Genomic DNA, 26,953 nt, shown 5'->3' on the forward strand with positions numbered 1-26,953 from the left:
TTCCTGCTCCGGCGGGGGGATTGGACTGGATGATCTTTTGAGGTCCCTTCCAATCCCTAACATTCTGTGATTCTGTGAAACAAACAAACCCCAAACAAACAACAACAAGAACAAAACCCAAACAAAACAAAACAAAACCCACAAACAAAGACCAAACAGCTTCCCCAGGGGAAAGTCAAGAAGTGTGGTCTAACTGGCTGAAGAAAATAATGTGCTTTCCTGTTGCTGAAACATCTCTCACACACTTACATTACTTCAGTTTTTCCTCAAAATTTGCACAGATGCTGCTGACCATTTCCCTTTTATACTGATAAGCTTTTTCCAGAAAGTGTTTTGTGGTTTTTTTTTTTTTTTCCTGAAACACTCCTTTCCTTCCTGAAGAAGCCTGGTTCACGTTAGAGGATGTTTCTGTCAGAATGAAGTCAGAGAGTTATTTTTAAGATGAAAATCTTGTGTAGAAAGTGGTTCACCAAGACCTGTGAAGAAGGGAGTTCAGAAAAAAGTCCCAAACCCTATACAAATACACCTTATTGCCTTAGTGGTTTGTGTAGTGGGGTTTTTGTTTGTTGTTTTGGGGGTTTGGCTTTGGTTTGGTTTGGTTTGTTTGTTTGTTTGTTTTGTTGTTGGTTTCGGGTTTTTTTTCCCATTTTGTTTCGTTTTTGTTTTGTTTTGGTTTTGTTGTTGTTATTGCAGTGGTGGTGTGTCTGTGTGTATTTTGGTTTTTTAGTATAGTTTTTATTTTATGAAGGACAGGGGGTTTTATAGCTTTTAATAAATATAATTGACTGGGCTTATCTCACTTAGAAAATATTCCTATCAAATATTGTAAAAATATTTTCATATGACAACAGCATATAGAAACAGAAAGTAACTCCCATCAGTGACAAGAATTTTGTCATATGCTATTGATTTATTGGTTTCTGTTCTGCACTGAGATTGCCCACATATGTGTTTAGTAGGTCTGAAATGAGAAGCATAAACCAATCTGGAGGACTGACAGAATTTGCTGAGACTGTTTCCATCTCTGCCTCTCATAAAGTCATTACAAAAATTGCTAAAACAATATTGAAAGAAAATCAAATAAAATCTAAAGAAATAATAAACTCAGCCAAACATTTGATGCAGTGAGTAATGTGAGGAACAGTGTTCAATGAAACAACATAGTTAATAATCTGGAAATTGAGATCTGTATAGCTTATGAGGATGTAAGATCAAAGAACATGTCTTCTGGGACCTCCCTGGACTTAAGCTCAGGCATCTGCTTTACACAGAGGAATTAAAAGGTTAATACAAGTCTTGGGATGAGATTTTGTCTCCTGAAACTATGACTAATAAGTATGCATTGCATATTAATCATATTTACATAATAACAATACATGCAAATATTTATAAGACATACTGCTGCAAAACACAAGCTGTCTGTCTGCATACGAGTGCCAAGCTTCTCTTGACTTTACCAGTGGAAGATCAGGCCACAAGTTTAAATCAATATGTGATTGGTGAGATTATTCTAGGGGAAAAAGAACTCCTGGGAACAAGGGAGAGCTTTTCAGAGTTAGGACAACTCTATCAGATGATTTCCAAATAAAAATTACTATTTTTCTAAAACTTGAGACACAGTCAAAAATTCAGCCCTGAAGTTTAAGAAAATCACCACTGTAACCATCAAGCTGCTGAAAGACTACAGGTCCCAGGCAAGGCTAGAGGTCCTTCTTTTTCACCCTAATTAATGCACATTTCAGTTCTCTCACTTCTCTTCACCGTTATGCTCAAAACAAGAAGCCCCACCATCACCCAGGAACTGGGAGGACTGGAGGAGGAATCACCTGCTTCCCAGTTCAAGTCACAAATCTGCCTTGCTTGTCCAGATGTGACTAAAGTGTTTCACAAATTAGCAGACACCCACATGCAGCAGTTGTTTTAGCAGTGGCACGTTCCTCACTGGTTATTTCCAGGCACTACAAAACCTTCCTCTTAGTGACATCTTTGTTGACAGACTTGCCACAAAAGCACACCTGGAGTAGTCTGAAATGGAAGAGATCTGTCAGGCTCTCATAAGTCCCTAAAGAAAGCTAAAACAAGCAGTGAGTCAGTGTGGGACAGCTATACTTTCTGATCATTTTTGCTGGTTCTGTCTTTTTGCTGCTCAGAAAATTTATGGCCTGCAGATTCCTGAACTGACACCTTCCCTGTTAATCGCATTCACCGGTGATATGATACAGCCGTAAAAATAATGTTCAACTGACACTGGCTTGGTTTTGTATTTCTTACCCAAGTAATGCATGCAATACAAAAATCACATTTCCTTATATGCTTCAAAGGACCCCAAGTGTATGTGTGCACACACATCCGCACATGTGCACACACAATTGTACACAGGGGCCATCTGTCACAATCAGTTTCTTAAATTTATAAACATGATTAACTCAGAGGCAGGAAGTAGCCTTGGGAACAAGGGGAAAATATTGCTAAGATAATGACTTTACTCTAAATAACCTGACAATCTCTCCTTCTTTGGCATTTTTTAATAATTTAGAAAGACAGAACATGATGAGGCAGCTTGCATGACCAGCATCACCGGTTTAGAGTTTCTTCAAGCAGCTGAATTAATACTGCTGTAGGGTAGAATAACTTTATTTTTTATGCTTAGCTTATAACTATGGAAAATCCTTTACAAGCATACTTCCTCCTAACACACAGTATCTATCCAATCTATCCTGAAGCATGAACACTGACCCATATTCTTCCTTCCAAAAATGGCAAGAATCCAAAGAGTTTTCCAGTCCTACAGTTTAAAACTTCGGCTTGGTGTTGTGTTTAGGAGTTAACTTCTTCTAACTTACTTCTGAACTATTACAGATTCTCAGAGGGAAGATGCTCATGAACAAGATCCACTGTGTCATGAACCATTTGCCTTCCTGCTGAATTTCTTAGGAATATGGGTGGGAAAAGGTAATATTGCCAGTGCAAGACACTTGCCATGAGGCAACGGTCTAACCCAATACCAAGCTTTAAAAGGGGACGTGTGTAGTCCTATTACAGGGCTCTAGTACAGTTAAAGGACCCGTTCAATGAGAAGGAGAGTGCAGGAAATGACAGCAAAAAAAGAAAATGAGAAAAAAGTTTGTTTATCCAGCATGTGAGCAAGTCACAGCAGGACTGCACAAACACACCAGATGACATGGTCAGCAGGGAAGGAAATACCCAGCATATAGTCCTAGGTGAGCCAAGATTATCCATTAATCTAGGACTGTAGAAAATGGAAAATATGATCATAACCCCTAGTTGAAAGGGAGGGGAAAAATCCTGGACTCTGGTAATATCACCATGTTCAGTGAACCTTTACTGTTTTTACTTGAATCACTGAAATGATCACTAGTGTCTGTTTGGCTGCTCTTAATCATAGACACTGAGTGAATTTATTAATGGCGTTCCAGTAAACACTGCAGTAAAACAGCACTAAATTAAATCATAAGCAGTCAGCAATCTGATTAGCAGATACAGATCTTTATGCAAGTATTTTACTTCCTTTTCACTTAAAAAATATCCCAGCATTTTCTTCCACCATCCTAGAATTTGCTCCATTAATTGTTCTATAATTCACATAAAAACAATAAAATCAAAGGGGTAGTAGCTCTATCATCCTCTAAGTTCAACTAAGAGATGTATACATTTAGCTTATAGACATGCAAAGACAGTCTGAAAACATTATTGTTATTAAAGAATACCTCAGAGCAGTTTTTGCACAACAGGTTTTTGTTCATTAAACAGCCAGCTACTGCATACAGCCAAGTTTCTGAATCCAGACTGAACTTGAAAGCAGCTCAGCCCAGAGAAGTCTGAGAGTGCTCTGCACATCTCCATCAAACACTTTTCACTGGTTAGGATTGTTTTTTCACACTTGAGACAATTTGGAAAAAAATAAAAATGGAAGGTAGGGAATAAAAACTGAAAGTTAGGGAAACATCATTCATAGACAGATTTGTGGGATTCAGCCCAGCATCTCATCACAGGAATCTTCCTAGCTGCCTTCATACATTTGAAGCAGCTCTCATTACAGGACAGTCCTATCTGATGGAAGACATTTATCTTATGATCAACGTGTAATTATGCTCAATGTTAAAGAGCCATTTTCTTCTTGAGCAACTCTGAAAGATGAAGTAGCATATGAATGTTTCATAGAACATACTTCATTGAATTACACTGAAGAAAAAGAAATATTAATTTCAATAAATACATGTCTGATTATATTGGTTTCTAAGTTTTCCTATATCCTTCCATTTATATTTCTGTTCTTTTTCTTTTCCAAGAGGTTCCACAAAGCTTTCCCTATCTGGTCTCTTTTGGATTCTTTCCAACCTGTTTGAAGTCCAGACCTCATCCCACTATTGTTGACTGTTACCGTGTTTTTGATTTGTCCCCATCCCTTCTTTTTGACAGTGCTGTCAAATCAGTGAACATCCATGAGCAAAGTTTTCCTAGAATTATGATTTGCATAAATTTCCATCAGAGTCCAACTTAGACTGGGGCTTTTCCTTATATCACAGCTACCAGCTGCACCAGTGCAGCCACTAACATAGACAGGCAGTGCTGGCACTCTCACCCACAGAGCTTGGCAGTTTTGAGGCATAATGAACTTCAGAACTGCAGATATTCTTTTTCCCCCCTCCATCATCTAATTTTTATTTTACTTATTTATGCAGGCTGATTGACTGTCATCTTCAAGGTGTCCTGATTTGAAGGCCCCATTAACTATGGGAAACTTAAATTTAAGGTCACTTTTTCAAAATAACAGAAGTCACCTGGAACAAACTCCTTGCACCATTACTATTCCAATAAATTTCAAATAAAAGTAAGGAAATCAAAGGCAAAAAAGGCAAATGGATGATCGTTTGTTAAAACTGACTGCTTCTAAGAAGAACATTTTTACAAGTACTACAAAAAGCAATGAAAAGGTTCTCAGCAGAATTTATTGAAATATCTCCGGGGAAAATCCATTAGAAATACATTTGCAATCAGTCCAGTATCAAATTTCAACTGTAAATATGGCAATTAAGAAGGTCAAATTACCCAAGGTCTTGCAAGAGTGAGATGAACTGTTAAAAACGAATTTATATTGAGATTATTTTGTATGCAAGTTATGCCTTTTATTCTCTATTAAAACACATCACACATTTTCTTATATGTTACATGGCACTATATTCACAATAACAGGCTACTGAAATAATGACCCATTGTTGGCTTCCTTACACTTTGGAATTGTGCTTGAATCTGATGCGCTGATTAGCTGAGAGTTAAATCCATGCCAATAAAAGAATGGCTGTAAATTGCTGGATGAGTGTAAATTACACCCCCACCAGTGGTGTAGCAGGGGAAAATATGTAACTTGATATTATGAAGTGTCTTGCTGTGACATAAATGGAGTGGAAAGGCATTTAGTCCAGAGAGGACCATAAATGGTTTAAAGCCAAAAAATGCCCAAGTAATGTGTATGGGTAGAAGAATGATTAAGGAAGTGACAAAAGTGAAGGTGGTTATCTAAACTATAGTGGTCTGTGGTTTCACAGTAAAGCCCTGCTGATACATCTATTCAGGGAACTGCGCAGTGAATGAGATATATGAATTCACCGGGATTTAAACCACCTCCCAACACACCAGAAAGTAGCTTACTCTGAACCTGGATCAGTTTGTCACAGGTCCACACCTTTCCCCACTGGAGCAGCCTGGTGGTAACACATAGCATCTCCAGCACAGAAGTGCAACACATACCTGTGGAACTGCAAACTTGTGTAGTGTGTATGGCTCTGGAAACAGAACTTGCCTGAACATACCTGAGTGAGGAGAGCCAGTATCTCTCGCTGAGGATGGCTGCGATGAGATACAGACCCATGCAATACATGGGAGAGGATTCACAAGTGAGCAAAAAGAGATCATGCTGTCGGCATGATAAAAGTAAAAAGGTTAAAAAGATATGGCGCTAGGAAAATGGAAATGGAACACAAAAATATAGGGAGGCAGGAAACAGAGGGGGTGGTGCTGGGAAAAGCAAACAACTTGCAGCCCTAAAGAAGAAAAGAGTTGAAAGCTTTCAGGGAGCAAGCAGTAACCAACCCCAGAGGACAGCCTCCAAAGAGAAGATGAGGTCTCTGGAGAGGCCACAGAATGAAGGAGGCACTGAAACCCCACCCACTGTCTTCCACACACAGCCACCAGGTTCAAAAGACTTTTTATTTTGTCCAAGGAGAGTGGACCTTAGAGTCACTAAGTCAGGACTGGAGAGAAGCATAAAAATGGCTCCTTTGGGTGTTCCATTTACCTGTTCCCCAGCATAGTGTTTTCAAAGCACTTCAGAGCCATCAAAGATTTCTTCTCACAATGCCCCTCTGGAGGCAACATAGCATTGTTATTTCCATCCTGCAGGAAGGAAGGCACAGAGGGTCAGTGTTACTTGCCCACATATCATAAGACGCCTGAAGCAGAGTGAGGAAGTGAGCTCAAGTTTCCTATGTCTCCCCTTCATATCCTGCTTTGTCCTTCTCCACTTGTCTCTCATCCCTTGCAAATGGGCAACAATGGGAAAGGTGCCACTTCTGTGCTCAGCAATAAAACAATAATGAGGGTCAACTTAGAGAGTCACAGCTGAGTCCAATCTTGCCTTCATTTAAAACAGTGCCTAAAGGAGTCTGAAACTGCTTTAGGTAGAGCTTACTAAATGTCCCAGAAGCCGTCATTCATTTCGGAGAGGGAATAACTTCAGCCGAAAAGACACCAAACCTTACTGTCAAGTCAACAGTAAACCAAATGTAATTAAATATATATTAGATAATATATGATATTCACAGAATCACAGAATATTAAGAAATAATATATAGTAGTTGATAATAATGCAAAGTTATGAAATTGAAAAATAGATAAGAGGAAACAAAGAGTTCAGGAGAAATATAGGACTGATAGATTTCAGAGGGAAAGAAAAAGAAGGACTTTTTGTTTGGAAACAAAAAATTAGTCTCAGCTTGTCCATGTCCTTTATGTGAAGGAAAAAGGTAGTATGTTTATACTGTTAAAAAAGTAGAGGTATCTGTTATCTTTTCTGGTTTAATTCTTGAAAAGAAGGATGAAATACACACAAGGATGATAAAATACTGTTCAGGTAAGTGGTTAACCAAGCATGTATTTGACAGGTAGGTGAGGAATATGACCTTATGATAGAAAATACCAAAGTTAAAAGTCAGCTAGAAAAAACTTTTTAAAATATGCTGTCCTGAACAAACTGCAGCTCTTAAAAGTGGATAAGATTTTGCAGCACTAGGAAAGTTCCAGGTCAGACAGACTAGTATCAGGCTGATATTAAACAAGCAGGACCGCAGAGCTAGATAAAATAGATAAATAAAGCCTATACAAGAAGTCTGTTTTCATTTTTATTGACATTAGGAATGTGATTGTTAAAAAAAAAAAAAAAAGGCAAAAAAATAATATCTATAAACATTCACAAAGCATTTCAATCTGTACAACAAAGACTCTAATTAGCACTGCACATGATCAGTGGACTACATGGCAAATAGCTATGCACAGTATAACAGACAGATTTCAGAAAAACGGCATTGGTGAGGACCTGCCATTGACTGCTTCAACAGGAATCTGAACTAACATGGATGATATTAAAATTTTCATCAATAAACCAGTAGTAAACATAATATTTCTGCTGCTGTTATGTGCGGATAACAGAAAACACATACTGTAAAAAAATTATGATGGGAACTTAACAGTTTTATCAAATTATCTGGAGCATTTGACTGACCAAAAGGGTGACAGACACTCAAAAGCAGTGACTCAAGGTTAAAAAAAGAATGAAAGGAATTCACTCAAAGGTTTGAAGAAATTTTCTTACTCCCAGACTGAAAAAGGCATTTCTTTGCCTTATCTTTAAAAACTTCAAAATTTATTTACCCTTAAAAATTATGTTTCTGCTTTTTTATTTCCCTTTCGGTTTAGCCAATCTTTTTTTCCAGTGTGATAAGTGTGAAAAAAAAAAGAATCTACTTCTAGGGCTATTTCAGTGGAAATACCAGTGCAGAAAGTGTCTCTGATGATGAAAAATGCTTTATGTAAAAGTAAATTTCATTCAGGTATTTTTTAACCACGTGTTCTCATTGTCCACATACATCTAGTTTGGCTGCAATGGGATTTTCCCCCCAGTGTTACAATTTGAAGGAGTGCTACTCCAGTGTTCTGCCTGATCCATGCTGTTGCATTGCGTGTATGATCTGGGGCCTTTCTTACAACCTCCTGTAGATCCAGCCTTATGGTCATGAGGCGAAATATTTTATGGTTGACTCCTCACGTTCCTATGAAGAATTAATTTCCAGTTGTCGTATTCCTTTCCATTGCCCTGTTTGCGCACACAAATGGCCTTCTCAACAGAAAGATCATGTGCAGCTTCAGAACAATCATGAAACTCAGGATATTAATGATTCCTGTAATTCTGTAACAAACATGTTTCCATTTCCAACAGTGTCTGACAAAAATTACAATTCTGTTGCTTCTGCAGAAATAGATCCTACTGGATCTATTACAACCAGCAAATTTGTCATCCCCACTAGCTTTAAATATCATCCATATCATTCTGCATTGATACATGTAACCTCTTCTTTTCCCATACTGATGCCCATATGTTTAGATGCTAAGGTTTCCTTCAAACTCATTATACAGGCAAAGAGTGCATAAGATGAGACTAACATCTTAATTAGCAGTGTCACTGACACATTTTCTGTGAGAAAACCTTCCACTGAACCAGAAATTTCCCATATGTTTCTCTATATTGATTTACACCTGTCGTCACTTCTGTGCCAACAAAAATACCTGAACGGAGTATGAAGCAAAAATGTAGGATTTGTGGTGCCACCAGAGCCTTCAACTGCATGTCAGAGTGACTCCCAGCTGCCAAGCACCCAGGGAGAGACTTCTACAGCCTCTCACAAACCCAAGGCAACCTCTTGCAGGATGAAAATTGTGAAGCCTGACCAATACTGTTTTAGCACCAGTCAGCACCCTGGGTGAGAAAACATTAGACTGATCAAACAGGTGTCTCCAGAGAGAAAGCAAGACTATCTGAGCATTGCCATTAACCAGAGGATGCTCTAATCAGATACTAAATCTACCTAAAACCAAAACACTCAATGGCCTGAGACTCAGCAGAATAGCAGTTGCTAATGATCTGCTTTCTGTGGAAAGAGCTCTTGGAGAAGGAGACATCAGAACAAGCAGTTGAAAGCCACAAGCTGCAAGAAGCAGCAGCAGGCTGTGCTAGGTTAAGTGTTATGTTTCTATTTTAGCTGCTTTCCCCAAGACATAAACATCAAGCTGTTCAGAAACCAGTGGGAGCCCAAGAGTCTGAGAGAGGTCTTTCCTACCCCATGTCTGAATTTCTGCTGTAGAACATCGGGTGAACACACAACACATCAAGCATATCATACCCCATCTTCCTTGTAAAACTGGCGTGCATTAGCTTGGTGTGGGTCAGGCAGCTGCCTGGTCAGCTGCCTGATCCCACTGCACTCACCCTCACTTTTCCTCTGTGTGCTGGGAGAAGTGTTTGCAAGTTCCCCACTTCTGGATATGTCAGCCTAAATCGGCACCACTGCCTACTGTCATCATGGAAAATGTGAAATATTAGACATAGGGCATTTCTTTTCAACAAGGGGGTGTCGATTCAGGGATCTCAAATTCCAGGTATTTGTTTTGTCACATTGACTCCCTTTACATTCTGCAAACTTCTGGTGATGCTAGCATTTGCTTCTGATGCTTCATGTATTCTTATTTTGTGTCAGTGGAGACAACTCCGTCCTTCAATGGCTCTACTCTGCCATGCTAAATATCTACCAGAATCTGACCTTAAAATCCTTTTAAGTAGATGCTTTATTATTTTGGCACCTACTTGTACCAGTCTGGAGACTGGGTATAATGTGGAGTAGTGGTCATGTCTCTCTCTCTACACACACTTCAGTGATGATCAGCCCAGGGCTCAGTGGTCACTCTTCTGCTCAGATGCATCTTCTAGTAAAACCATCACATAAAAACCAGAATTATATTCTAAAACACATACATAGCTTCTCTTTGCCAAGGCAAACAAACCCCCCTACTTTACTTCAGGAGCCAGTTTTTCTTCTACCATCAACACAGGACACTTCACTTGGTTTATATTTCTGGCACTAGAGACAGGCCTGAACAGCTTCCTCAATGTGACTGTTATTTGAGCCCAGTAAAAAGCATTTCTGGCTTTTCTCTGAGGTTTTCCAATCCCTAAATGACCTTCATGTGTCTTCCTATACATTTTCCTGTAACACCTTTGGAATCACAGTCCTGCTCTCTTTAAGCAAAATTCTACCAACAATCAAAACTTCTCCCTTCTGTCTCTGACAGGGTCCAGTAGCATGCTATCTGGCCCAAAGTCTGCTAAAATGTTTGATTGCACTGAAATCCTAATTGCAGAAGGAAGGGTCTGCTACGGCATTGGCGCCAGGAAGCGGCAGCTCTGAAGAGAAGAGTGAAGAGGCTTGGGCATCGCTAGGAGCAGTGGCGGGAGATTTAAGTGTGGTTCTAGGGAGCACAGGTGAGCAGACACACTGAACAGGGTGAGTAAACAGGGGCACAGCAGTTTGTACAACAGGGTGAGCAAACAGAGGCCTGGCAGTTTGTGCAGCAGCTTGCACCAGCAGGGCATGCATGAAGGGTGCTGCAGGCTACTCATAGGTCTGCAGCCCGAGGTAATGCTCTAGGTCTCTGCCATAATGGTGAGCACTCACCTCAGAGTTAAAAACAGTGCTCCAGTAGGGAAAGCCTCTGAGATGCCTCACACTTCCACCCAGACAGAATCAGTAAGGAAAGAGACTTCAGTATAGGCAGCGGGTTGCAATGAGTGCCCAGATCCTATTCCTGGAGGAAAGGTAAGTACCTGCACAGGTTGATGATCTGCTGTGTCAGATGGCTGTGTTGCAGGAAACAGTCAAAAGACTATGCAGTATTAGAGGAGCTGAGATGGAATTAGATAGGTGGTTTCAGAACTGGGCTCCTGTAGTGGACATCCCTGAAAATGTAGTCGACACCACTGAGAATGAGGCACCTTGGACCATGATGACCTGCAAAAAACAGAGCTCCACCTCAGACTCCACCCTCCAGCAATATGACTGAAAACAGATAGGAAGCTCAACAGCCATAGACACCTACAAGCAAGCTCAACAGGAGAAACTGCAGCAGCAGCAGCATGTAGTGGTCACCATAAAAAAGAAACAAAGATTGCTCGTAGCAGGTATCTCTCTGTTAAAGGGCACTGAAGCACCCACTTACTGTCCTGACAGGGAGTCACAACAGGTATGCTGCCTTCTGGGAGCTAAGATCTAAAATGTTGCTGAGAACGTTCCACAACTTGTCAAAACACTGACTGCTGTCCACTGCTGCTCTTTCATGTAGGCACAAATGAAACTTCTGGGCAGAATCAAGGAAGTCTAAAAGGGCTGGGGGGGCAAGTGAAAAACACTGGTGCCCAAGTTATCTTTCTCTCCATTCTACCAGTTGGAGGCAAGGGAGTAGTCAGAAATAAACAGATAATGCACATTAACTGCTGGCTTCAAGGTTGGTGCCGTTGTGAGGGTTTTAGATTTATGACAATGGGACATTTTTTTACAACTATAACCTGTAAGGGAGGGATGGAATCCACCTGTCTGGAAGAGGCAAGGAAATCTTTGGCAGTAGGCTGGCCAACTTGGTGAGGCAGGCTTTAAATTGAAGAGCTTGGAGAGTGAGGTCCAAAGTGGTGATGTTCACGCCATCACATCCAACTGGGGAATAAGTCAGGCCAGCCAGAACAGTGACAAGTACTCTTTAGCTACCTCCCAGGATGAGAAGCAGAAGGTCAGCCACCTCAAGGGTGTGTATGGCTATGGTGGATCCTTCTGCATCCCTCACGGGAAACCCATATGTTCTATTATTTCTTATTGCCAAGTCCAGCCCAGGAGTTGCAGGTGCCTGCCCTGTAGCTGTTGGAGCAACACCAGCTCCTGCCACAGGCTGATGCTGTGCTACGCTGGGAAACTCAATATTGCTTTTGTATATTTCGCATAATTTCTCATTATTAGTATTATTAGTAAGGCATTTTTAACCTTCCAACTTGTCTCTCTCCCTTTTCCTCCTATTACTTTTCCTTAGTGGGAAGGGCAAGGCATTAACAGAGAGCATCTGCCACGGTTTGTTGTCATCCTGCAATAAACTATGAAGATAGATTACAGTTTTCCAAGTTGTTATTTACCCCTAGATTTCATTTCCCCAACAAGACTGCCATGCAAAACTAGCTTTCCCCTTTTAACTGGAAGTCCTGGTATTACACAAGTGTGATCTTCACTAATGCTCCCATATCCAACAGGAAATTTAAAATGTCCATTTACTCTCAGATGCAAGCCCTTTTTTTGCTGCGATACTCCTGTGAAGATCTTCTTTCGCATTGTAAGCATGTCATTATCAACCACTTGCCACGCTATTCTTATTCTGACATCCATTGCTTTCTGCTGCCTTCGAAATCCATGAGTCTTCATCTCAGGTATCCTTTTATAATCCTGAGATTTTCTATTACAAATGCAGTTATCTTGTGTTTTACCAAGGATACACATTACATCTATGGGAAAAAAAACAGGCATTATGGCTGGATGGATGCCTCACACGAGAGCATCCGTCACTCAGTTTAAATGTAGCCTTAACTTCCCAAATGTAGCTCTTAACCTTAGATCAATTACACTGACTTTTCACTTTTGTTGTCACGATCCCCATCTAAAATACATCATTTATAAGTTGGGAGGAGGGGTACTGTGGAATGCAGTGCATCCCAAATGTATGTTGTACAGGGTACTAGTTAGCCTTTGTTGCCCAAGTTAAGTTAAACCTATGAAGAAGATGAGAAGGGATGTCAGCAATAAAAATGTCTTCTAATTGTCTTTCTTTACCAGGGCACCTGCTGCCTAAAGCTCCAGCAAGGAGTTGTTGAAACTGCCTTCAGCTATCTTCCACATTTCTGGAGAGTTTCAACCTCCGACAGGTTTTAAGAGCTCCATGCTTTCACTCAGGGATTTTGTTAGCTCATTTTACATCTGGAGTCAGTGCAGGTAACCATGCAGTGTCCTGCAGCATAACTGAATCCTTTGGCTGGTACCTGAGGTCTGATGAATGCCTGGTTTGCAGATTCAGCTCCTGCACAGCATCACACTGAGTGGCTTGCACCAGAAATGGCAGAGAGCATCTTCTTCACCAAATGGGCTTAAGTCCAGCTTTCCTCACCAACTTTGCTGCGAATCAGAGTGGGCTAAAAATCCTCAACACATCTTCAGTTCCATGGTATTGAAAGGTAAACTATAGAAAGCCCCAGAACAGGGTCAACAAAAAAGAAAACTAGGCTGGAACAGTGTACTTTTAAAAATCCCACCTGAAAAGATTAGCAGTGTTTCCACCCTACCCTGCCCTTGTTGTACTGCTGTGCTGACTCTACTGATCTGGTTCCCTAGGGTTAATTTTGTGATCTGGGAGGCCAATGAGATAGCATTTTACTTAAAACTTGGGTTTATTTTTAAAGGTTTGTTTTAAATGCACCTTGTAAATGAATTCTAATTTGACCTCTAATTTGAACTAATGATCAGTACTAGTATTTACGTGAACCAGATATGGGACAGTTCATAAATCTGGGGTCATTTTTTTTTTTTTAATTATTTGCTCACTGGGACATATACATAAACCACAAAACACCATAGACTATTAACTCACATCTTTTTCCCTTATGGTTCCAAAGCAAAAAAGTGTGTGATTCTTTTTTTTTTTTTATCTTCCCTGAATACATTCAAAGTAGCCAATAAGTGTCAGTAAGTAATAGACAAATTCAATAATGCAAAATTAGTAAACCATCTAATTCCAAAGTGTTTAGCTTTGGAGCACAAGAAGTTAAACACTTTCTTGCAACACATTGTAAACATGTCAATGTGTTTAACATTTGAAATGTGTTCTGTTCCCTTGCGCATGTGTTTAGAAAAGAAACAGGTTATGATATTTAACTAGTGAATGGATATATGTGCTTATTCCTACCAACACTTTTTAAACACTTGTGGACGCTTAAAATTATGATGTGTTTAAGATTTGAACACGTTTGCTTTTCTACACTCCTAATCCAATGAATGTTTGATGCATTTATTTAGAACAGCAAGCTTTTATCAGGCTAGCAGAGCACTCAATCTGTAAATAGCAATGCTCCATTTTTTTTTCTAACCGTTCTACTCAAAACTAGAGTCTAATCAGGTGAGGTTTTTAAAATAAGGTAAAGAGACTTTTCCCACTAGAATGAAATGATTGTGCTAAGCTGAAGCTGATCTCATTTGCGAGGTGCAGAAGTAGCTACAACTTTTAAAACGTGCTTTCCTTTCTCAAAGACAAGACTCTGCTCTATATGTGAAACACAGGTTTGCAACTGGAATGAAAAAAGCCAAAAGAGAACATCTGCAAACATTTTGAAGGAAGATTATTTTATTATGTGCTCTATCTTTGGATAAAAGCATAAATTATCTGGAAAGAAACTGGCTACCCACCTACACGCTTATAGGTTGACACAGTGAGGAAACAGCAAAGCCCCATGCTTTACCTGAACTGCTCACAGGTCTAGCTGTGCTTAGGGTATTTCTAACACTCCAAACCACCAAACAGCTGCTAACACCTGTCATCTGAAAAAAAAAAGAAAAGTCAGCAATAAAATTTTGTCGATCATTGCTCCAAATTATCTTAACCTGAGGCCAAGCACAAGCAATGCTCAGTGCTTACATCCATGACATGATATTTCAGGACTTGTGAATGATAAAAATGGGTTCTCTTTTAGTGTGATAATTTGATTTTCCCTGTAAAATCCTATTGCAGTGGTTGCCAGCCATTTCCATACCATGATCCTGTTACAACAAAAGAACAGCTTTATGTCCCCATTCTTGCCTACTCCCCCCCGTTTCCACCCTTGAACACATCCACAGGAAAAGTCAAGGTACTTGAGATTCCCTGGAATAACCTTATGAACCAGAAAAACAACATTTAGAGTTCTTCCAAGATTAGGAATAGACACATCACATTCTGTCATGTGAAAATGCAAAATTAACTCAGTTCTTAAAGCTATCTAATGTGTCTGCCTTAAATCTTTTTCTTGTTCAAGAACCAATAAACATGGATCATTCAGAAAGCCAGGGGCTATTTTTAATTTTATTTGAGAACCAGCCATCCCAGCTTCATTCATAAGTATTTGTATTCCAGCTGTGCCAGTAAGTTCAGAAACCCCTGTATCATCATGCTGGGGGCTGTATAAGACCCTGGGAAGAGCTTGCATCCACTCAAAGCAGAGACAGAGCACATCAACTCTTCCAGTTCCCACCACAGGCCAGGGGAAGCAGAGATCACGTCCCCTCTGACTTTTTGTGCCACGCGACATCTGCAGGGCCACCACGCAGAAATGGAGCCCTCAGGCAACTTAAAAATGCAAAGGAAACAAAGACTGCTGAGCCTTGGCACAGGCAGACTTTCTGAAGCTCTTCAGCTGGTGTCATGTCCTGCCCTGCAGAGAGGGAACCATGAATTGCTGTAGGATCTTGCCATCCTTGCCCCTGGGCATGACAGCAGACTGGAGATTCCACATTCCTCAGCATCCTGAGTTATCTGGAGTGCTTCTCACAATTTCTTTTAATGACAAGAAAACGAGGGTGATGGGTTTCAGTCACACCGTAGGTACACAAGTTTACTGTGGACCAGTATTCAAAGGCACTTTCTGAAAATTTTCAGCCTTTGCTTAAGTAACAACAGTGTAAAGGCTCAGTGCTGGAGCCATTTAAAGTTTGAATGCCAGCTGCATTTTTATTGGCAGTCTGTGACTTCAAAGGGCTTTTCCTCCACTAATGCCCAGACAGGTAGGCTGCCCTGAAATCTCTCTGCCATGCTGACTTATGGATTTTGAACTGATTTTATCTGCAGGCTCATGCCTGAAAATAAACATTAAACATATTGTGACTGAAATGAATTTCAGCATCTTACAGTCCAGCTACAGTGCTGACACTTAATCAGGCAGGGGACGGTTCATCTGAAAACATATAGTAAAGACGTTCTTTGTAGTCAAGTAAACCTTCATCACTTATACTTTAATCCCAAGACTTTAAGACAAGAACTTCAGAAAAGCAGATACACTGATGCTGTGCCAAGTTTTTATTTATAAGAATAGGGAACAATGAGGAAATTCAGTTGGATGCTTAATGTATTTTTCAGTTTCAACAGCCTGGTCTTTACTACACCATTTTATAAGAGTATCTAAAGCCCTCATCCCAGATTGGGACCCTATTTGACTAGCTGCTGCTCTGGCATAATAAGGGAGAGCACGCAGCCTCAGTGGCAGAATAACATGCCAGTGTAAATGTTTCAGATACCATTTGCCTATGGAGTACATCGGCAGTACTGTAAAGAAACTTTTGGTGCTAAGACCGTATAACAACATTTGACTTACTGTATGAGAATGGAGAGATTCTTTAATTGAGACTCAGAGTGCAATTTTCCATCTGGTTCCTTAACTAGCCCGAGTACTGTTCAGTGGGGCATCTCTAAACCTTGTTCTGCTGCATGGCATAAACGAGGCTCCAGAACAAGGCTGCAGACATGACTGAATCTATAAAGTCTGATCTTGAATTACAATTGACCATAGGGAGCTTCGCTGACATAAGTTTTATAATAAAATGTTGATAGTGGAGGCAAAGATACTATAAAGACAAAAGTCATATGTATTTCAAAATGACAACTTATAAATGCAGTGAGTTCATCTTATGTGGTAATCAACACAGGCTTAGTTAACAAATAGTACTAGCAGAATATTAGATTCTGATCTTAACTAAAATACTGAAATTTAGTGCAGTTGCTTGAAATAACTTAGTCATTCAACTGCATATCAGACAAGAGAACCAAGACAGGGCAAATTTAAGCTTTGTTATGCTTTTATATCTTTGCGTTTGATGCACACTGACAACTCTGAAGATGAATCCTTCAAATGAGTTTCAAGACACACTTACTGTGTTTGACTTTCAGGAGGATAGCAGATATCTCAGGCATTCCTCCTCAGCTGCTCAAGATGTTCAAGATGGTGGTCAAATCTCGTCTTCAACAATATTCCTAGACACAAATATTTCTTCCTGACCACACAAAGAACCTTGTCAAGGAAAGTCTGTGCAAAAAGAAGAAGAGGGATTCCCTAGACCTGGGCAAAGAGGGATTTTTTTCAACAAGGCACGTGCCAAAGTAATAACACTGAGGCTAATTTTCAAGTGGGAAAGGGAAGAGGAAAAGTGGGCCCTAGCACATTTGGGGCAAATCTCTTTTTACTGTCCGCTTGTCATCACATGAGTTTTATGCTGGAAACAGAAACAAACACCCTGTCAAAATACTTCAGGCATCTGTTACTTAAGCCGATCTCTCTGACAGGTGAAATAACAGACAGAATCAAAGAAGAGGGGAAAATAGCAATGCATATTTATTGACATAAAACTTTAAAAAAATCTTCAGCAGGTCAATAAGAATGTACATTCAAGACAATTTTACACTGAAAACAAACCCACTGACTTAGTAAAGCCATGTTGAGAATCAATAAGCCAGCAAAGGCAGGTCTGATGGCAGTCTACGGTACCTGCCTAGGCTTTAGAGCAGGAAAGCCTTTGAAGTTGCAGATGGCCAATAAAAATGCAGCTGGCATGCAAGGCTTATACATCTCCAGTGAAGTCTTTTATATTACTAATGTTTAAGCTGAAGTTGAACAACCTGAGAATATTCAGTTAGCTTTAACACATATACAATTAGCAATTTGTCTGGAAGCCCCTTCAATACCTACAATCTAGACAATGAGTTTATTGTGTAACTGCTGCTTTCAAGGGAAGTGCAACTGGCCATCCTTGACACCTCCTGGCTTACCAGTGTTTTTCAAACTGTCCAATTGTGGTTTTGCTGTTTATACATTTGAGTCAACTATGACTTGCATTAAACTTGCAAAATATACTTTACAACTCTCCGATTAAAATAACGTGAGAAATCTCACTTTTAAAAAAATTTTCTGCTAAAAACACTTTTATGTAATATATGATATATTTAAAGTATATTTCTATTTTGGATCAGATTTTACCACATAATTTATCAGGTACACAATCTTCTCCAAGTGACTAACTGCGATCCCTATTCCTATTTTGAAAGATTTCTTCAGGCATATACATTTTGAAAGGAAAGAAAGGGATACTTTACTTCTTTAGCATCCCATTGGCAGAGTGACTTCCCTATGGAAATGGAACTGGCCCAGTAAAATAACAGCATCTGCTATTCCAACTTTCATCTTACCACATACAGATTTCAGGGTTTCCAACTGATCTGACAGAACACTTCCTGTTCAGAAAACAAATGTGTCAAATGATTTCTCGATTTAAAGTGATGGATCACAGTAGCTCTCTAGACTGCAGGGGTGCTATTCTCATAAAACATATGCAACCTTTATTACTGAAATGAAGGGGAATTACTCCAATATCACTTAGGGCAATTTCCTCAGCAGTCACTACATATCTCCAATGTTACAAATCCCAAAAGGAATAGGAGGAGGGGTGGGAGATGGAGGTAGCTTGAATCCTCTACTTATTCTGGTGGGAGGAAAAAAGGAAAACACTATGTCATGTTTGGCATTTGTGGCTTAATTCAAAAAAAAAGAAAGTGAAATCCTTTTTGAAAATAAAAGGAACACACACACATAGTTGAAGTTCACGTTCTTTCATGAGCTATGTGACATTTATTTCTAGAATCACTGTGGTGCTTAAAAAGTTCAACACAAAGTTGCTGCAGTGGTAAATGAGAGTAATGATAGATCTTTCACATGAAGTGATCTGAATTGGTCTAATGAAAAGGGGGCAAAATCATGTTGTTTTTAATAACACTCGTCACGACTATATAACTTGGGATAAAGGACTAGATGTTTTATATATGATCAAGGAAAGAAGGATGGTGAGTTGGAAAAGGTCTATAAGGGGGACAAAGAGTACTGAGAGTGTAACTAAGCAAGGTAGTAAATCTTGGTCTGTTAGGCAGAAGGGCATTCAGGAAGAATAGTGAGGGCTTCCTTTCCATACATACATAGCAAAAGCTGTAGTGGGTTACACTTACCATTATGATGTCCTCATTACTTATAACGATGGCAAAGAATAGGACATAGCTATGAAAAAAAAACTCCAAGAATGTCTTAATATCTAAAATTTGAAAAGAAGATGAAGATGATAAATAGCCCAAAAGAGAAGTACCAAGAATGCCACATGCACCCCACCTATTGAGCTGGACTACGTGCAGAGGTCAAGAGAGAACTCACAGTCTGTAAGTACTTGCAGGGTCAGTGGATCCATTAAAGTAAAGGGCTATTTAATTCACCAGACATATACATAACAAGATTTTAGACTTAGTATGGGAGTTTACGTGAAGTTGTATGATGACCTGTCTTACACATTACTGCAGATCAGGCAATCACAGTGATTACCTCTTCTCCTATTGTTAGAAAACAGCCATTTGCAACCTCCTCACAAAACCAAGAGCAGCACTTCTACCAAAAAAGAAAACAAATATGACTGAAGAGTCAGTTCTCGAAGTTCTCACCCACAGCATAATGGTAGAGATGTTCAGGGAAGAGTAACAGGGGGAAAAATGAGTCAAGGATTCATAAATGTTCTTCTCTTACAATAACCTGCCTTTCCCTAAGTAACCTAAGCTAATCCACAGCTTTAGCTGGAGAGGTCAAAGTACCCCTGACATACGGTCATCTGTGGTTTGCAATTCCTTTCATGTACCGACATGACACGTAGCAATGGAAAGGATCTCATTTTACCTTATTTCCTTGCAATACCAGTACTGAATGGAAATGCTAATGTCACTTCCCTCCAAGTTCTCCTCTGGGCCAGAAGAACCAGGCTGTTCATTTGCTCCGTGACTGCCCAAGCCGCTTTCTCGCAGCTGATTCCTACAGCTTGCCCACATTTCTGAAATTAGCCAGAATTTACAATGTGAATCCTCCTGTTGTATGCCTGACATGAGCATGCATAGACTAATGTGAAGACATCCCAGGCCTCAGTTTGTCTTTCTTTTTTTTTTTTTTCAGTAGTAACCCAGATCTCATCACACAACCACAACTGGAAAATCATGTCTGTTTTAAGCTCTCGTGCAGTGACTAGAGTTTGCAGCCTACCTGACTCTAACAGAAATGTTAAAATGACACAGCCACTCTGTACCAGCTATGTGGAAAGAGGGAGGTAATTAATTTAGAGGGAAGATCATTCTTGCTTAAGTAAAAACTAGTAAACCCAATGGGAGTTTGGTTTGGGACTCCTTCTCATAATTGTATCTCACATTTGCTAGAAAGGTCTTTGTTGAAAAATTGAGTAATTTACCCAAAGAAAAGAAGCAGAGGTGACTCTTGTATCTTTAAGGAGAAGGCACTAGAAAAAACTTACAGATGGAAAACATAAATTTATTCTAAAATGTCTCTAGTAGGCTGGCTTTGAAAGGTATCAATTACAACTGAAAAGGCGAGGGACTTTTTATTGCTATTTTGGAAGAATATCAGTTCTGAAGAAATGGATATGCATGAGGATATTGCCTAAACGCACAGGGCAAGTATTAATGACTATTCAAAAAATTATTGCATGGAAGTCTACCAGACTATTAAGCCATCTAGCATTTTATACCATTTAGAAATGAATTTAGTAGAAGACAAGAGTAGACAAAGGAGATGTAAAATTAACTTTAAAAGAGAAAGCATCAAGGAAAACACAATGTTCTAGAAGTCAGAGTGGGAATGAATAGCATTTTAATTTCCTACTCATATTACTTCAGTGCTTCAGCTCACTGAAATCAGAGGCCTATGGGACTACACACTGAAAGCCACTTCTTCCTGAGGATCTTCCAATTAAATGCAGGAGATGGCAGGACACCCGCAAGACAGCAGCAAAACCAGGTTTAGAAGCCAATCCATGCCCTGTTTCTAATTCTCTCTGCTCTCCAACCAGCCACGGTGTTCATGCCAGTAGTAGCTCTCTCTTTAAAAATAATCAGATTTCATACCAGGGAGAAAACTGCAAGAAATGCTTATTTGAGGAAGGTAGGGAAAAAGGGTGCACACTGCCAACAAGTCTATTTTAGCAAGTGGACACATTACCCTGCTGTGAATAATGTACCCTGCTGAGGCTTAATGTACAAATGACAGGGTGCCCACCAACTGCAGCTCCTCTTTCTATGAAACATGACACTTAGTTTAATTTCCTCTCTCATAATGAGCATTAAAAGCCTTAAACTCGCATTTGTACCTTAAGCAGAGTTGCAGTTTTAATTTTAGAAAATCCAAATGATCCTCTCATTGATATCCCCAATGCCATAAGAGTATGAATTATTGATATTGCTTGACTTTAATATTTTATGCTGCTGTGAAAATGGATAGCAGAGCTGAATCACAGCTTGCAACTAAATTATGAAGGTCACCTAAAAGAACGCTTTTGGTTCTCCAGATCAAAAGAAGGTCTTCAAATTTTCTGTTGAGTTATACTTTCCTCTATTATTTATTAGTCATACACAGCTGAGCAGGGTTTGAAATAAAATACTGGAATCTGAAATGCATTCCAGGAAAAAGGCTTGCTGTCATCAGCACATGCTATTGGCTACAGCATTTTGTTATGAACTGTAATTTTCTGTGACAAGCATTTACTTATGTCACAGATTTCAGACCAGCTTCTTGCAAAATACAACAAAGTAACCTTCAAGTATTACAGCACTGCTAACTGCAAGCTTACTAGGTAAAAACAAAGCATAGCTGAAGATGGGGACCAAATAGTTGTTGACTGCTGAAATGACTGATTTCTCAGAGATCTTTATAATTAAGGATCATATTCAATAGTTTACAACATCATCCATGGTATCTGAGAAAAAATAGCATCTGTAGCACAGCTGGAGCAGCTGTGTTGGAAAATCAATCATTGCCTGGCAACTGAACAACTGATTTTCCATCAATCAGTACACAAGGCATTCTGTTAGGTTTATAAAATACATAAATTTGTTGCAGTATCTGCAAATGCAATGAGTGGGTTAGAAGTGTAAGAGCAATAGATAAAAGACAGGCTTAAAGTGGCTATCAGGCTTAATATGAAAAGAGCCGTATTTATGTATGCTGTAAATACAATATTAGGGTAATGAACAGATGAACTGCCCAGTGTGATTTGCTCTGACAGTAGAGCCAAGAGTAATCCAGAAATGAGGACTTTCTCCACCATAGCAAACATCTTGTGCTACAACTCTTTAATTTTTCTTTTTGATAAAATGGACATTCATGGAAATAGTTACTCCCAATTGTGCCAAGAACTCATAAATTCCTGTAAATTCCTGCAGCTCAGACTTTTTTCTAGATTTTTATTGGCCTAGCTGAGCCCATCAGAAACACTACAAATCTTATCATTCTGTTGAGATTACACCACCTCTCTAATAATTTCTACAAGCTCAATTTTAAAGGACAATAAAGATTGTAACTGTTCTTCTAATTCCAACATAAAAGAAGAACTGAGGGTGGGGGAGTTATGCCATAAATTGTACAGGTCAGTACTACAGCTATGATATTTTAATACTCATAAAACATAAGCTTATTGCCTAATGTCAAGCCTCAGCAAGGGGCAGAGATGCATTTGTGTGTAAAGTAATAGCCATAACTATTCACATTATTCAACAGACCTGCAACAGTCAACAGCCCAAGCTGGCAATCCCAGAGAAGTTGATATCCCTCCCTTTGGACACTGCTGCCTTTGGTTAGATATGGCCATCTGGAAAGCAAACGTCTCTTCATATAGCCTTCCCATATCAGGTTGGGAAGCCCCATGTTGCTCCTGACTCTGCTTTATCCAGGAGAACTTCTTATGACCCTGGTGCCTCTAGCCTTTTCTCTCAGTGCCCATCAACTGTCACCCAACAATACTGAGCTGGTCCAAAACCACGGAATACGGCATCGCCCTATACAAATGCTGCTAACAGGCAGATACACCCAACACACCTGAAAAATGATATATTGCCTTAAGCATACCTGATCAAAGAACAACATAGGGAGAACAACCAGTGCTTAACACTGAACAAAGAACAAGGCAGTTGGTTATCCATGCAGGCAGGCAATCATAGCCAAGAGGACAAGGTAGGTGTCAGAAATTCATCAAAGAGGATGGCTACCGAATGCAAAACTGTGGCCAATCTTAACTATCATAAACCTGTTCTTAATCAGTATAACCGAGAAAGCCCTTCCCAAAGTTACCTTCCTTCATGTATCTGCAAAATAAACTAGGAATTACACAGAGGCAATTTCCTGTAAAAGTGAGCCATTTTCTAATTTAGGCATTTTGATTTTGATACAGTTATTTTTAATCCCAGTAGGTCTGCTGGTCACCATGCCCTGTACTGGGTACAAAGACATTTTAAGCATAAGAGACTATAATGATATACCAGAGAAAAACATAAGGCTGGTAAAAGGCAGCTTAATCTTAATATGATTCCCAGCTGTGAAATCCTACTTCATGGTGCCATCATGTACAATCCTATAAAACACAAAGACTGAAATTTTCTAATTGAGTCAAAATGATCCATATTGTGTGTCAGCAATAACGAGAAGCATCTCTCTAGCTTTTCTTTGACATTCGCAGGTGAGGTCTTCTAAAACTGCTAAAAATATGTAGTAATGAGACCACAGCACTGAATGGTCCTTTGTGGAATAGTACTTTGTAAAATATCAGATGCTTGAAACAAAAACAATTTCATTGACTACTAAGGAATTCAAATAAATTTCGTACTTCTTTAATCCTCAAGAACATATTCCCCCAATATTTTCAGGAATGTTGACACAGTATCACAGTATCTTTTTATTATTATTATTTATTTCCTAAATGTAATCTGTTTCTAATTGCTGTTTTTCTACATATTTGGCTTGCCCTACAGTTTCTAACTTTGAAAAATGTGTAAACGGGACACAGGATCTTTGAAGCTGAGAGCAAATCTTTGTAGGAAAAAAGAAATGTTAGGCTTGGAATGCCATACAGGATTTAAACTTTCCACTAACTAGAGACTTCCCGTTAGCACTGGGTATGCAGCCCAAAAGATAAAATTAAGTTGCAATCTATTTGTGAATACTTGTAAACTCTAGAAATCTTTTATATTAGTTCCTACTGTAACAGACAAGAAAATGCAGAGGCACATTTTAATTACCTGTCAGGAACTAAATAAAAAATTTGTTTTATTGAATACTCCCTGTGTGTAATATAACTATGGAAACAAGTCTGAAGTCCAATTGACTTTCTATTTACAGGCTCCTAAAGAGCCATTAAAACATAAAAGTGAACTACTTAAAACCTGTTTGAAGTTTTATTCTTCTTTAATGTATTTTTCACCTGTTTGATGATTGTTTATACTTTGTAGCATGATGAACTGCAACATTTTTTGCCATTTCATCATGTTGAATATTTTGCCGTATTTAAGTTCAAACTTAACACTGTTTGCCACAAAAAAAAAAAAAAAAAAAAAGAGCAAAAAGCAGCCATTGGAAGAAACCGGACCATGGCAAAAATGTATTTTAAGCCAACAGTGACAAAGCTCTTCACATTCATGTTCAAAGCTCTTCTTTCAGCTCCATTTCAGATGTAGAGATCGGGGCATTTGTTGCACTGAAGAGGTGATCGTCTAAACAAAGTAGCAGGATTAGAAAAATAGTAAGAAATAAACTACTTTTACTACTATCACAGATACGGTGAATCGAAGCCTAGAAAGACAAGTGACTTGCATGATAGTTCTTCATGAAGCACAGGGCAAAGGCAGTAACGGAACTGTCTACAGACACCCTATTAAAGAGATATTAGTGATGTGCACCAGTTTATCATGTAAAACAGAGCATTATTCTCCCTGAATAAACATCGTGAAATGCCATGTTGTGATATCTAAGAATTTGGATTGTATCATTACAGAAGGTCAAATATAAAATATTGGTCTCCATAGTGTAGATATCTTGGGTCTCACCTTGGGCACACTTCCAAATCTATCCACAGGACAGTGCTTGTCTACTGAAACAGATGGAGATCTTGGTTCTCTAGTGGATCAGAATATAATTTTTCAACTGCAAAATGCTTTGATTATTCATTTTGACTAATCCTGTTCTGAAACAGCTGAACCAACATCACAAAATCAGATGCCAGCTAGATCAAGATCACCTACATTGTTGTAGTCATTAGTCAACCAGTATTAACGTTCATTACTATTGACAAGTCCCAATACCTAGGACAAGTTCATGGGTGGATACCTGGTGGCAGAAGTACATCTTGAAGGCAGGAGAAATTATTTTAAAGTATTTTATTTTGGCTAGTTCCATGTTTTAGGAATATTGTAGTGTTTCACACGGATATTAGCTGAATGTAATAAGTAATGCTTCCACCATTACCCTGTTACTCTATCCTGGCAGGTGATAACTTTCACTTACCTACCACATCCTTTCCTCAAGTATGGATGAAATCCATGTGACACACCTACACAGGAAGTATTTAGACCTTCAGAAACTCCAGCTGATATCAAGTACTAAAATAAATAACCCTGAACATGTCACTTCCCTGAGCAGGGAAACTGGACTAGACAATCTTCAGTGGTGCCTTCCAACCTCAATGATGCTGTGATAACACCTCCTCACTAACATGAGTTACCATAAGCATGTTAGTGCTGTCCCTGCTCCCCATCCTGGCATTTCACATTACTTGAATCATGTTCAGAATGCCCCGTTCATCTCCTCAAAGGGCTTCTTAAAAACCTCAGGTGTGTATCAATTCTCGCATACAATGGAGCTCTCCTTAAAGCAGAGTTTGCCTCTTCAGGAGACAGAAATCTTCTTATGGGTTGAGTCCATGGAATGACACCCATGGGTAGGATAAACCTATTTCCCAAGACTTAGTTTTACCTTCTGGCTCCAAGTGGAAGACGTTTCTTCTGCTTTGTGTTCTCCAACAGAAATACAAAGCGAGAGGTATACATGCAAAACCAAATCCAATCTGACAACTTAATGTACCAAAATGTAATATCCCATACACTTTTCATGCCTTCTGATAGAAGATGAGAGTAGACACACAATGGATTTCAATCATCAGACTGAACAGGTGGAGAACACACAAACCCAAACATCTGGAGTGCACTCTTCAGTGCATCAAGGGGTGCACTCTAAGAAACTATGTAGACTGGAACTTGCAACCTCCATAGCACTTATAGAAAAACATCAGTAAATAATAACAGTGATCGTTTGATCATTGTACAATGTCTTCTCTCTGCTAGCCTGGAGTGTAGGAAACAACAATGTTGATTGTACACAGGGTGGTCCTGAGGTTTTCCTTTAGTTACAGTAAAATATACCCAAAATAGAACAACATAAAACAATCTGCTTGGAAAAATCCAACCAGCAAATAATTTTATACACAGTTGTCTGCTTGCATGGTTTTACTTCCATTTCTTAATTTTATTACACAGAGAGGAACAGGTGAGTCAAAGACATGCTTCTGTCTGTGTAACCTTGCCTTTTACACTACCAGCCCCAGGCCTTACAGCCTGGAGTGAGATAAACAGGGACATTTCTGTTAATTTTTCCTGTTTTGGGTAGACTTCACTCACTGAATCCCAAAGCTCCCAATAGCCACATATTGTTGGAATAGTCTTTCCTCTTATTAATGGAAATGATAAATATCATAAACCTGAAATTCTAGAAGAGTTTGCCAATCATGCTCTGCAACCAATTTACCTCCTGAGCTTTGCCTTGTGTGTGGCGAAAAACTGAGGCATTGGCAGTGGTAGTCACGAGACTTTGTTG

This window comes from Patagioenas fasciata, chromosome 3 (assembly GCF_037038585.1).
Source record: "Patagioenas fasciata isolate bPatFas1 chromosome 3, bPatFas1.hap1, whole genome shotgun sequence".
Lineage (NCBI taxonomy): Eukaryota > Metazoa > Chordata > Aves > Columbiformes > Columbidae > Patagioenas > Patagioenas fasciata.